Here is an 11,821-nt window from a genome sequence, read left to right as displayed (position 1 = left end):
TGGCATTGTAATATAGTTGTTAACCTTTGGTAAATGAACCTATAATTTTGCCAACGGAACACATTACTTGATACATCCTCCACGTTGAGCTTGTCAGGCCCATTTCTAGAGAGTGGGTTGCCAATTAACTGGTTACATAAAGTATACTTTCTTATTTTAAAAAAGAATAATGCATTTGTTCCTATGGCCACACCCTAAATAAAGGAGTTTCCATTTAAAGATTTCTTTGTAACTGCTAGTCTAAACTATGGAACTATTTCTTAATGTGCTTGTAAATTAATTTGAATAAATTCTCCACGTCTGTCTTTATAAGTGGGCTTTATTTTTACAGCTGTTTTAGATTCACAGGAAAACTGAGCAGGAAGTACAGAGAGTTCTCATATACACTCTGTCCTTCACCCCACCCCATACACAGCCTCGCGGAATATCAACACCCTGCACCAGAGTGGTAGATTTGTCTTACTCTGTGACTGTACACTCTCACATCATTATCACTCAAAGCCTAGTGTTTACATGAGAGTTCCCTCTTGCTATTGCACATGCTATGGGTTTTGACAAACATATAATAACAGGTATCCACCATTGTAGTACCACACAGAAGAGCTTCACTGCCCTAAAAATCCTTGCACCCTTTTGATTTATGCCTTCCTTCTCCTAATCTTTAGCAACCACTGATCTTTTTTCCCACCTCCATGGTTTTGTTTTTTTCCAGAATGTCGTATAGTTGGAATCATACAGTATGTAGCTTTTTCAGAGTGGATTTTGTTCACTCAGTAATATGCATTTGAGGTTCCTCCATGTCTTTTCATGGCTTGATAGCTCATTTCTTTTATAGGATTGATGTACATCCAGAACATTGGATAAATAAATAAATATTTATTCATATTTACATGAATAAATGTGTAAAGTATATTTATTCATTCATCTATGGTTTTAGTCTGTTTTGTGTTGTCATAATGGAAAACTGCAGACTGGCCAATTTATAAAAAAAAAGAGATCTATATTTCTTGTAGTTCTGGAGGCTGGAAAGTCCAAGGTAGATGGACCACATCTGATGACGGCCTTCTTGCTGAGTCATCCCAGGGCAGAAGGCAGAAGGGCAAGAAAGCATAAGAGCAAGAACAAGCACACTCTCGCGATAACTAACCCACTCCGTGATTACAACATTATGAAGGAGTCATAATTGCCTCTTATTGGGCTCCAGCCCCCAATATTGTTGCATTTTGGATTAAGTTTTCAACGTAAGAACTTTGGGTGACACATTTAAACCATAGCACCTGAGGAAGAGAGCATTGGTTGCTTCTGAGTTTTGGCAATTATGAATAAAACTGTTATACATATCGGTGTGTAGGTTTTTGTGTAGACATGTTTTCAACTGATTCGGGTAAATGCCAAGGAGCACAACTGCTGAATTATATGGTAAGAGTATGCTTAGCTTTGTAAGAAACTGCCAAACTATATTGCAAAATGGCTGTGTCATTTTGCATTCACACCAGCAACAGATGATACTTTCTGTTGCTCCATATCCTCATCAGCATTCGGTGTTTTCAGTGTTCTGGATTTTCACCATTCTAATAAGTGTGTAGTGATATCTCACTTAGTTTTAATTTAATTCCCTAATGGCATATGATGATGAGCATCTTTTAATATGCGTTTTTGGGCCATTCATGAATCTTTTTTTGGTGAAATATCTGTTCACAGCTTCTGCCCATTTCATAATTGGGTTGTTCATTTTCTTATTGTTGAGCTTTAAGAGTTCATTATATACTTTGGAAAACAGTCCTGTATCAGACATGTCTTTTGCAAATATTTTCTTTCAGCCTCTGACTTGTCTTCTCATTCTCTGGAGTGTATGTTTTTATTTGTTTTGCCTGCTATGTCATAAATCTGACATTATTTAAATATCTCCTTCCATCCTGACTGTTTATTTAATGTTGACTGTGATAATTTTTTAATTCATGTTTACTTTAAGAGGCATTTGAAAGAAGCTCCTGATAAGTTCAGATACTGTTTAATATAATGTTAATGCAAAATTTTCAGTTTAAATTATGTAGGTGACAAGGAGTCAAATGTAAGAGTCACACTGTAATGAATGTTGGGTGGTCACAAAAGGTTTATGTATCAGGCAGTGACTCATTTTGGCACACCAAAGCAAAATTCAAATGGTTACCTCAGCAAAATGACAAAGCACTGCATGCCATGGACTTTCTGGGTTGCTTATGAATAGCTGAAACATGAAATGTTAAGTACACAAATGGTGAGAAAACACTATATTTCAAATAAAGAAACAAATGTATTTAATCACGTTTGCCAATGTCTGATTTTCTTCTTTAAGTTTTATAACCTGGAGTTTGTGGAGCCTTGGGGGATGAATAAATACAGGAGTAATGCTCTTCAAATGAGCTATTGTAAAGGACTATTGTATTTTTCAATTGGTTGTGGATTGATACATTTGTCTCATAGATAGTTCCCTCTATTAATATGGATATATATGTTATAATATACATCAGTGGAATGTTTCTCGGCTTTGCAAAACATTTTATTGACTGTTTTCTCTTGTCTATGGGTACTAGTAGAGAATGCTATTGAAGTTGGTATTCATATTTTAATGGGAGGAAATAATCCCAAGCAGCAGACACAAATTCAGTTGCAAACCCCAGACAGTCGGTGGGCTATGCTTATCAAAGCAGACAGAATGCATATAGTAGTAATGAGAGAAATCTGAACATAGGACTGAAATATATACGTAAACCGCCAGTGTTAAACTTGATTTCAGTATAACTGAAAGGACTCTAATCTGACCTCCAGAGACCTGACATGAGCTATCATGATATGAAGCCAAAATCTTTCACCCAAAATCCAGACCTAGCATCCCTTCAATTAGAAAGAAGTTGAGCAGGATGGATCATTCACTTCATAAGTACTTTCTGTAAATTTTATTTGTACTATTCTCTAATGCATCCATTTATCAGAGTAAACACGCACTGGGAAAAGGAACCTAACTGGACCTTTGGGTTGAATTGGTCACAGACTCTGAATCAATTCTGGTTCCTGAGACCTAGAACAACACAGCCAATCAGGAAAAGTGGAGCCTTGTGAAGTGAGCTGATAGATGTAGGTTAGATCTAATTCTATTTCACAGTAAGCCCAGTAGAATACTGAGTCCATCTCCAAGTCTGCTTGAAACATATTATATATCCTTAGTAGGTAGAATAATCCTGGCCTGAGTTCCTGGCACTGTGGAGTGCCATGATAGTCTTGACAGGATGTCTCCAAACCCTTGAATGTGAGAGAGTAATGAGTTACTAACTTGCTTGAGAAAAATTTATTTTAGGTTTTCCTTTACAGTCAAAACAGGTGTCAAATAATGTATCACTTAATATCCTTCCAGTTCTTTTTTTGTGTTGTTTTTGTTGTTTATTCTTAAAAAACTTAAATGGCTCACACCTGTAATCCCAGCACTTTGGGAGGCTGAGGCAGGCAGATCACCTGAGGTTGGGAGGTCGAGACCAGCCTGACCAACATGGAGAAAACTTGTCTCTACTAAAAATACAAAATTAGCCAGGTGTGGTGGCACATGCCTGTAATCCCAGCTACTCGGGAGGCTGAGGCAGAAGAATTGCTTGAACCCAGGAGGCAGAGGATGTAGCGAGCCGAGATTGCTCCATTGCCAGACTGGGCAACAAGAGCAAAACTCTGTCTCAAAAACAAAAAACAAAAAAACACTTAAATGGAACATATTTACATGATCTCACTTAATCCTCAAAAATACCAAGATTTTGGCATTACTATTTTCATTTTATAACTTAAGAAACTGGGACTCAGAAAGGTTAAAGATATTGCAAAATATCGCAGGAGAGTAACTGGTATATCCGGAGTTGGAAGCTTCAACTGTTTAATGACAAAGCCAATTCTCTTGGTGCTCATAAAGTGTTACCTCTCAAATCGAGAGTTCTCTGTCTTATGAGGTTTTTTTTGTTTTGTTTTGTATTTTTTTGTGAAATAAGGAATGAGGTCATTTCCTAAGAGTAATGGGGATGATGCTAGACTAGTAGAGCGTGAAGATGAATATTTGAAGTAGAAGTGGAAAGAGTCTTGTAACTGAAAGTGTGGTTATCAGTCAAGTAAATTTGGCATCCCTTTGTAGTAGCTTGATAGAAATGCAGATCTCAGGCCCCCTCCCAGACCTTCTGAATCCAATCTGCATTTATTTATTTATTTATTTTTTTTTGAGATGGAGTCTCACTCTGTCGCCCAGGCTGGAGTGCAGTGGTGTGATCTCAGCTCACTGCAAGCACTGCCTCCCGGGTTCACGCCATTCTCCTGCTTCAGCCTCCCAAGTAGCTGGGACTACAGGCACCCACCACCATGCCCGGCTAATTTTTTTAGTAGAGACGGGGTTTCACCCTGTTAGCCAGGATGGGCTCGATCTGCCCCGCCTCAGCCTCCCAAAGTGCTGGGATTACCAATCTGCATTTTTAAATATCCACAGGTGATTTGCATGTTCATTAAAGTTTTAGAAGCACTGGGCCAAGCAGAACTACTGTCAGGCAGCATTGAAGGGCCAGTTTAGATGGAGACTATACATTTATAAGCATCAATATTAATTATATCAATGACAAAGCCGAAATCCTCCAAAAATGTTAGATCCTTGCTTTCTCAGCCTCCTTTGCATTTGTATCAAGAGCTTATGATCCAAACCTGGCCACTGAAACCCTAGGGGAAATGCCCTGTAGGAATTTTGGAAGAGATTTTCAACTTATTCAAACAGATGAACAGGAGCAAACTCCTGTCTTTTTGTCTGAATATTGTCATATCTACTTGTGATACATAGAACAGTAGCAGTCACTTTGCAATCTTGACGGCATGAGCCCAAATCAAGCCAAGATAACAATTGATTAACCAACCCTAGAAGCACTATTCCTTTGGACTTCTTGTTATAAGAGATAGTAAACATTCTTATTCAAAGCATTTTCACTTGTATTTTTCATTGCTTGCAGGTAAGAGTATCCTAAGTTAAAAAAAAAATATGATTTTTCTCCTAAAATCCTCACAACATTAGATTACAACAAAATGAGGCAAATTACAGAATTACTGGCTGAAAATTTGTAGGGTGAACGTGTCTAAATAAAAGCATTTGAAGGTTTAGGCAAATGTTTTTGCCTATACCTTCAGATTTGCACCTTCAGATACCTATAGATTTGCACCATGGGGTTGACACTTGGCAAGGATGGGATGTGACAATAGCCAGGATGGTGTTAACAGAATAATCAAACACAGAAGGTCAACATTTAATGAGATTAAAATGTTGTTACATTGGGATTGAGAGTTAGAGGAGGAAGTAGAGTCAGAAAGAAGATATTAGAATATAAGATTTCAGAGGTGAAGCAAGTAATGTTGCTGCCCTGGATGAGGGTGGATGATATAAAATAAATGTGAATATGATTGGAGTTTAGGAAGTCAAAGAAGCATAAAACTAGCTTGTTGGATGATACAACCAACCACACGGACATTGGAGAGACTTGGAATTATGACAGTTCTTGAGGTAGAGGCAGGACTTAAGGAATATGGACATGCTCGGGACATTGGAGAACAACTAAATTGAGAAAGGTCTCACAGAGGAGGGCACTTTGGGCTTGCACTGTGTAGAATGGGAATTGTCTATACAGTAGAGAGAAATGCAATCATAGGCATGCTTGGTAGAGGGAGCGATATGTGCAAAGCTCCTAGACAGGAAAAACCGTTTGAGGAATGGTGGGTAGTTCTTTGCTGCTGGAGCAGAGAAGGAAATAAGTTTTGGGTCAACTTGTGAAGAATTTATAAGTTACAAAAGCAAGTTTGGATATATTCTGATCAATACTTATTGCTGATGATAGTTATCTAACCTCAAGGGAATTTAAAAGCTTTTATTTTTTATTCCTTTTTTTTTTTTTTTTTTTTTTTTTGAGACGGAGTCTCGCTCTGTCATCCAGGCTGGAGTGCAGTGGCGCAATCTTGGCTCACTGCAAGCTCCACCTCCCAAGTTCATGCCATTCTCCATTCTCCTGCCTCAGCCTCCGGAGTAACTAGGACTACAGGAGGCCGCCACCACGCCAGGCTAATTTTTTTGTATTTTTGGTAGAGACAGGGTTTCACCGTGTTAGCCAGGATGGTCTCGATCTCCTGATCTCGTGATCCGCCCGCCTCGGCCTCCCAAAGTGGCTTTTATTCTTTTTTATAAAAAAATGCTCCACATGACAGATGTCCCCCCACTCTGTCTGTCCTTCCTTCCTTCTTTCCTTCCTTCCTTCCCTCCCTGCCTTCCCTGCCTTCCCCTTCCCTTCCCTTCCTTTCCCTCCCTTCCTTCCCTCCCTGCCTTCCCTGCCTTCCCCTTCCCTTCCCTTCCTTTCCCTCCCTTCCTTCCCTCCCTGCCTTCCCTGCCTTCCCCTTCCCTTCCCTTCCTTTCCCTCCCTTCCTTCCCTCCCTGCCTTCCCTGCCTTCCCCTTCCCTTCCCTTCCTTTCCCTCCCTTCCTTCCCTCCTTCCTTCCCTCCCTCCCTTCCCTGGCTTCCCTTCCCTTCCCTTCCCTTCCCTTCCCCTCCCTCCCTCCCTCCCTTCCTTCCTCCCTTCCTTCCTTCCCCTCCCTCCTTCCTTCCCTCCCTCCTTCCCTTCCTTCCTTCCTTTCCTTCTTCTTCTTCTTTTTTTTTCTTTTTATTGAGATGGAGTCTTGCTCTGTCACCCAGGCTGCAGTGCAGTGGTGCAGTCTCATCTCACGGCCAACTTTTGCTGCCTGGATTCAAGTGATTCTCATGCCTCAGCTTCCCAAGTAGCTGGGATTACAGGCACCCACCACCATGCCGGCTAATTTTTTGTATTTTTAGTAGAGATGAGATTTCACCATGTTGGCCAGGCTGTTCTCCAACTCCTGACCTCAGGCGATCCGCCCACCTCGGCCTCCCACTGTGCTGGGATTAGGCGTGAGTCACCGTGCCTGGCCTCTCTCTTTCTCCCTCCCTCTCTACCTCCCTCCCTCCCTCCCTCTCTCTTTTTTCTTTTTCTTTTTCTTTCTGATGCAGTCTCTCTCTGTCGCCCAGGCTGGAGTGCAGTGGGGTGATCTCCGCTCACTGGAAGCTCCGCCTCCCGAATTCACGCCATTCTCTTGCCTCTGCCTCCCAAGTAGCTGGGACTACAAGCGCCGGCCACCATGCCTGGCTAATTTTTTGTATTTTTAGTAGAGACGAGGTTTCACTATGTTAGCCAGGATGGTCTCGATCTCCTGACCTCGTGATCCGCCCGCCTTGGCCTCTCAAAGTGCTAGGATTACGGGCGTGAGCCACCACACCCTCCCTCCTTTCCTTCCTTCCTCCCTCCCTCCCTCTCTCTCTCTCTTCTCTCTTTCTTTCTCTCTCTCTCTATTTCTTTTTTTCTTTCCTTCTCCTATTCATTACTTGGGGAAGTTGGGAGAAAAGTAGACCTGACCTAATTACAGTTGTATTTTCTTTGTTTTAATGAATCCTTTTGGGAATAGGTAGATGTAGTTTATCTCTGACTGAAAGAGAGGAGAAGATGAAATGAACACACATCTTCCAGAATAACAATTTTTTGGCATATCAGTCAGTTTTTGCTACAATAGTATATAACCCTAATATCATGGCTTATGAGTAACAACAGTGGTTTCTTGCTGTGGTTATCTCCAGCTCTCCTGGACTCTACAGGGCTCTGATGGACCTCTCTGGTTCCACTGGGCTCTGCTACGTTTCATAAGGCCCTTTTTAGTCCTGTTGGACACTACTTAGCTCTCCCAGGCCTTGCTGGGCTCTACTAAGTTCTGCTGGGCTAGATTTAGCTCAGTATATCTTTTCATTCTGGTAGCCTGGCTGAAGATGTCACTACTGTTGGGGATATATTTATAATCATGATGAAAGGTCAGAGCAAGAGGCCAGAAGCTAAGTCATTCTGTGGCATTGAAGGATTCTTCTGCTCAATGTGTTGTAGTTTCTCTTTAATCGAACTCTAGCCAAGGGCTTCTGAGTCCTCTTCTCAACTAGGCCTCCATCTGGCTTATGAAACTTGCAGACTCTCAGCACAAATAATTTTGTCTACACTTTCCTACCTCCCCCACCAAATACGAGACTTGAACAAACACTAACACAGTATTTGTTCTAACAGTTACCAGCTAAAATCTGTCTAACCTAACTGCTCAAGGCTGCACCCCTAGGATGACTCCAGCCCTCACTTAAAATACTGGCCTAAGAAAGCTCAAGCCTGCCTAAAGAATTTATTGTTTCCTCCAGCCCATCCTGGAGACAGGGAGAGAGTCCCCGAGCCCTCTTTTAGAAATCTTACCGTTACAAATTCTTTCTCTGTCCCTTTGAGGTATAAATCTTCCACAACCCAGAACAATCTTCTCTAGGACCTGAGGGCCATCTCTTTACAATGCAAACATTCAGAGAGGTAACTTTCACTCTACCTCCCAGGCCCCACGTGGACAAGGACCAAACTTGAACAAAACAAACTTGCTTTAACTTGCATCATTGCCTCCTGTCATAAAGATAGAGAAATTTGTTTCTCCAGCAAGGCACAGTGGCTCACACCTGTAGTCCTAGCACTTTGGGAGGCCAAGGCAGGTGGATCACAAGGTCAGGAGTTTAAGATCAGCCTGGCCAAGACGGTGAAACCCTGTCTCTACTAAGAATACAAAAATTAGCTGGGCATGGTGGCAGGCACCTGTAATCCCAGCTACTCGGGAGGCTGAGGCAGAGAATTGCTTGAACTCGGGAGGCAGAGGTTGCAGTGAGCCGAGATTGCGCCACTGCACTCCAGCCTGGGTGACAGAGCGAGACTCCATCTCAAAAAAAAAAAAGAAAAAGAAAAAAAAAAAAGAAATTTGTTTCTCCTCCAGATAAGAGCCAATTAACAAACTTAGGTGGCCTAGTCATCTTAGCCAACTCTTCTTCCTGCTTTTCCTAAATTTTCACTTCTCTAACTCTGCTCCAGCCCTTGCTATACCACCTCCCTACTCCCTCATTCTTCCTTTAAAACTCCCAGTCAACTCTGCACAAATCAAAGTTGAGTGCAGTGCTTGCTGGACCATGCTCCCTATTGTACTAGTTTAGTGCTGAATAAAATCTACTCTCACCACTTTAACTGGTGTCTGTCTTTACCTCTGACAGTGGCAAATGTTACATTAGCTCATATTCCAAATCACGTCAAATGATCAAGCCCCAAATCAATGGAGGCAAGGAAACATGATAAGATGGGAACAAGCAAACAGATAAAGCAATGATAGCACACATGGCTATTTAATGAAAATGAGCTAGGGCTCATTTCTTTAACAAGAAAGTAAGATACCAGAAAGATACCTATTACAGGAAGTCAGTGTTTTTGATACAGCAAATATAAATAGAAAAACTCAGAGCAATGTTGCTATCTTAATAATAGATAGATCAACATAAAATTGTCTCAAGGGAACTAAACCCATAAATGAATTTAATGTATAAGCTTTAATATCTGAAATATGTAATTGGTATTTATCCTTAACTGATGAGCAGTGTTCTAGTGTTCTTTAAATGGGAGCCAATTAGTTGTACTGACTTTTTAATATTAAACATTTGTATTTGATAGTTAAAAATAGAAAAAGCCATAAAAATCTCTGGCAAATCAGGAGTCCAAAAGGTATCTAAAATGCCCTATCTGCTGTTGCAATCATTTTCCCAGATTTTTATTTTATTTAACAACAGCAACAACAAAACTGTGATTGTCACTTGATGTACTGCATCAGATCTTTTACAATCATAGTTTTTAGGCCATGCTAGAAAAGATAACACTAGTTATTTAGCACCGTGTTGTATTTAGGGAAATTGTTAAGCCACTTAAATTTCAGACTCTCTCTGCTCTAGTAGAGAGTACAAAATCTACTGTTTGAGTGATGTTCACAGCCCAGTGTCAGGAAACAAGTCTCAGAAAATTAAAGTCCAGGCTTAGTGTGTTCTGGATATTATGTTTCGTGATATTTGACTTGAAGGAAAACAACTACCATGTAGCAACACATTTGATATGACTGAAGGTAATATATTTTCACTTGAAATTCAATGTGCTTTACAACTTCATCAATTAGTTGGGGGAGAACAATAGAATAATAAGTGGACAATCGTATTAATGATGGGTAGTTAATGAGAGTCTGGTGAAAGAATCTCAATGAATAACTTTGTTTAGCACATCATATCCTTACCTATTAAGTGGAAAGTTTACTTGTGTTTTGTGGATGGAGGAATAGAAGGGAAAGGAAGATAAAGTAAAATAAATAAATAAATAAATAAGATGCTTGCTCTCCATGAATTTGTTGGGTAGTGAAAAGTTCTAGGAATTGATATTAAACATTTATGTGTTTGATGTTGATGATGAAATGGCCTGTTTTCACAATATAATAGTGAGTGGAGAACAGGGAAAGGAAGAGGAGGAAGTCTGCCCTTTGGAGAGAAGAATTAGATTTAAGAATTATTTGAACAAATTGGAGACTTGTTTCCATTTGAACACTACCAAAATAACATTTAAAGAGAAGCAAATTTAGAAAAATTAATGGTACTTGTAGTACATCAGGAGATGTTGCTTTATGTAAATACGGCTAAAATTTACATGGTTATGGCAAATCAGAGAGGAAACCAAATGATCTAAACAACTGGGCCAGATTTAAAATAAAACTGATGACAATAACAATGTTAACAGAATCATAGTTAATATCACAGTTAAAATCATAATTGGTCTCAGAACGGTAATTTTTCATGGCAGTCCATGTCATCTTATCAGAAAGTAAGTGACTTTAATGGGAATGAGAGAGAGAAGAGTTTCTTTAGATGACTAACTAAAAGGAGTATGAGTTTAAAAAAGAAGGTGGAACAATCCTATCCTGAGATCTCTTTTGCAAAGAGGAGAGATTGATACTATTTTGCCTCATTGGGATTCTGCAGTTTAAGGATGAAGCCTGCCTTATTCCTCCTGTTGTATGGAGTCTATAAATGCTGATAAAGAATCCTGAACCTGGTATTTGGGAAATGACATGAGATTGCCCATGCTGTCCATTGTGACAGTCCTACTACTCCAAGTTTCCAGGACTAGGCACAGTGTCTTGAGGCCGATTGTGGGGATGTTTCCTCTCTTCACTTGTTCAAGGGAATCATAGTGTATCGTCAAGTCATTCAAGGAAAACTGTTAATACAATAGATAAAACAGGGTTTATGTAGAGAATTCTTGACTGAGAGATCCTGCTTCCTACTGAAACCCTTCTACCTTGGGCACGCTCGAGCTTCAAACCTAGGGGATGTTCTTATTGCCACAAGGATTTTCCCAGGATCAACCCAGTTCCTGGTACAGCTCCCTGGATGTTGTCATCTGAAACCTAAAATAACTGGCCCTGTCAGGGCACAGAGAAGCCTCAGTGAACGTAAGAAGGTCCCCAAGGGCTCTCTTGGGACAAGTATTATTACAGTTTCGGCAAGATTATGGGTTTTTTGGTTGGTTAGTTTGTTTGTTTTTTCTGAGACCAAGTCTTGCCCTGCCACCCAGGCTGGAGTGTAGTGGCGCGATCTTGGCTCACTGCAACCTCTGCCTCCTGGGTTCAAGCAATGATCTCCTGCCTCAGCCTCTCGAGTAGCTGGGATTACATGCGCCTGCTACCATCCCTGGCTAATTTTTGTATTTTTAGCAGAGATGGGGTTTCACCATGTTGGCCAGGCTGGTCTCAAGCTCCTGACCTCAAGTGATCCGCCTGCCTCGGCCTCCCAAAGTGCTGGGATTACAGGCGTGAGCCACTGCCCCTGGCCAACATTATGGTTTTAAAATGGTTGG

The sequence above is a fragment of the Pan troglodytes genome, chromosome 4, assembly GCF_028858775.2.
Source record: "Pan troglodytes isolate AG18354 chromosome 4, NHGRI_mPanTro3-v2.0_pri, whole genome shotgun sequence".
Taxonomy (NCBI): domain Eukaryota; kingdom Metazoa; phylum Chordata; class Mammalia; order Primates; family Hominidae; genus Pan; species Pan troglodytes.
Note: the sequence above shows the minus strand (reverse complement) of the source record.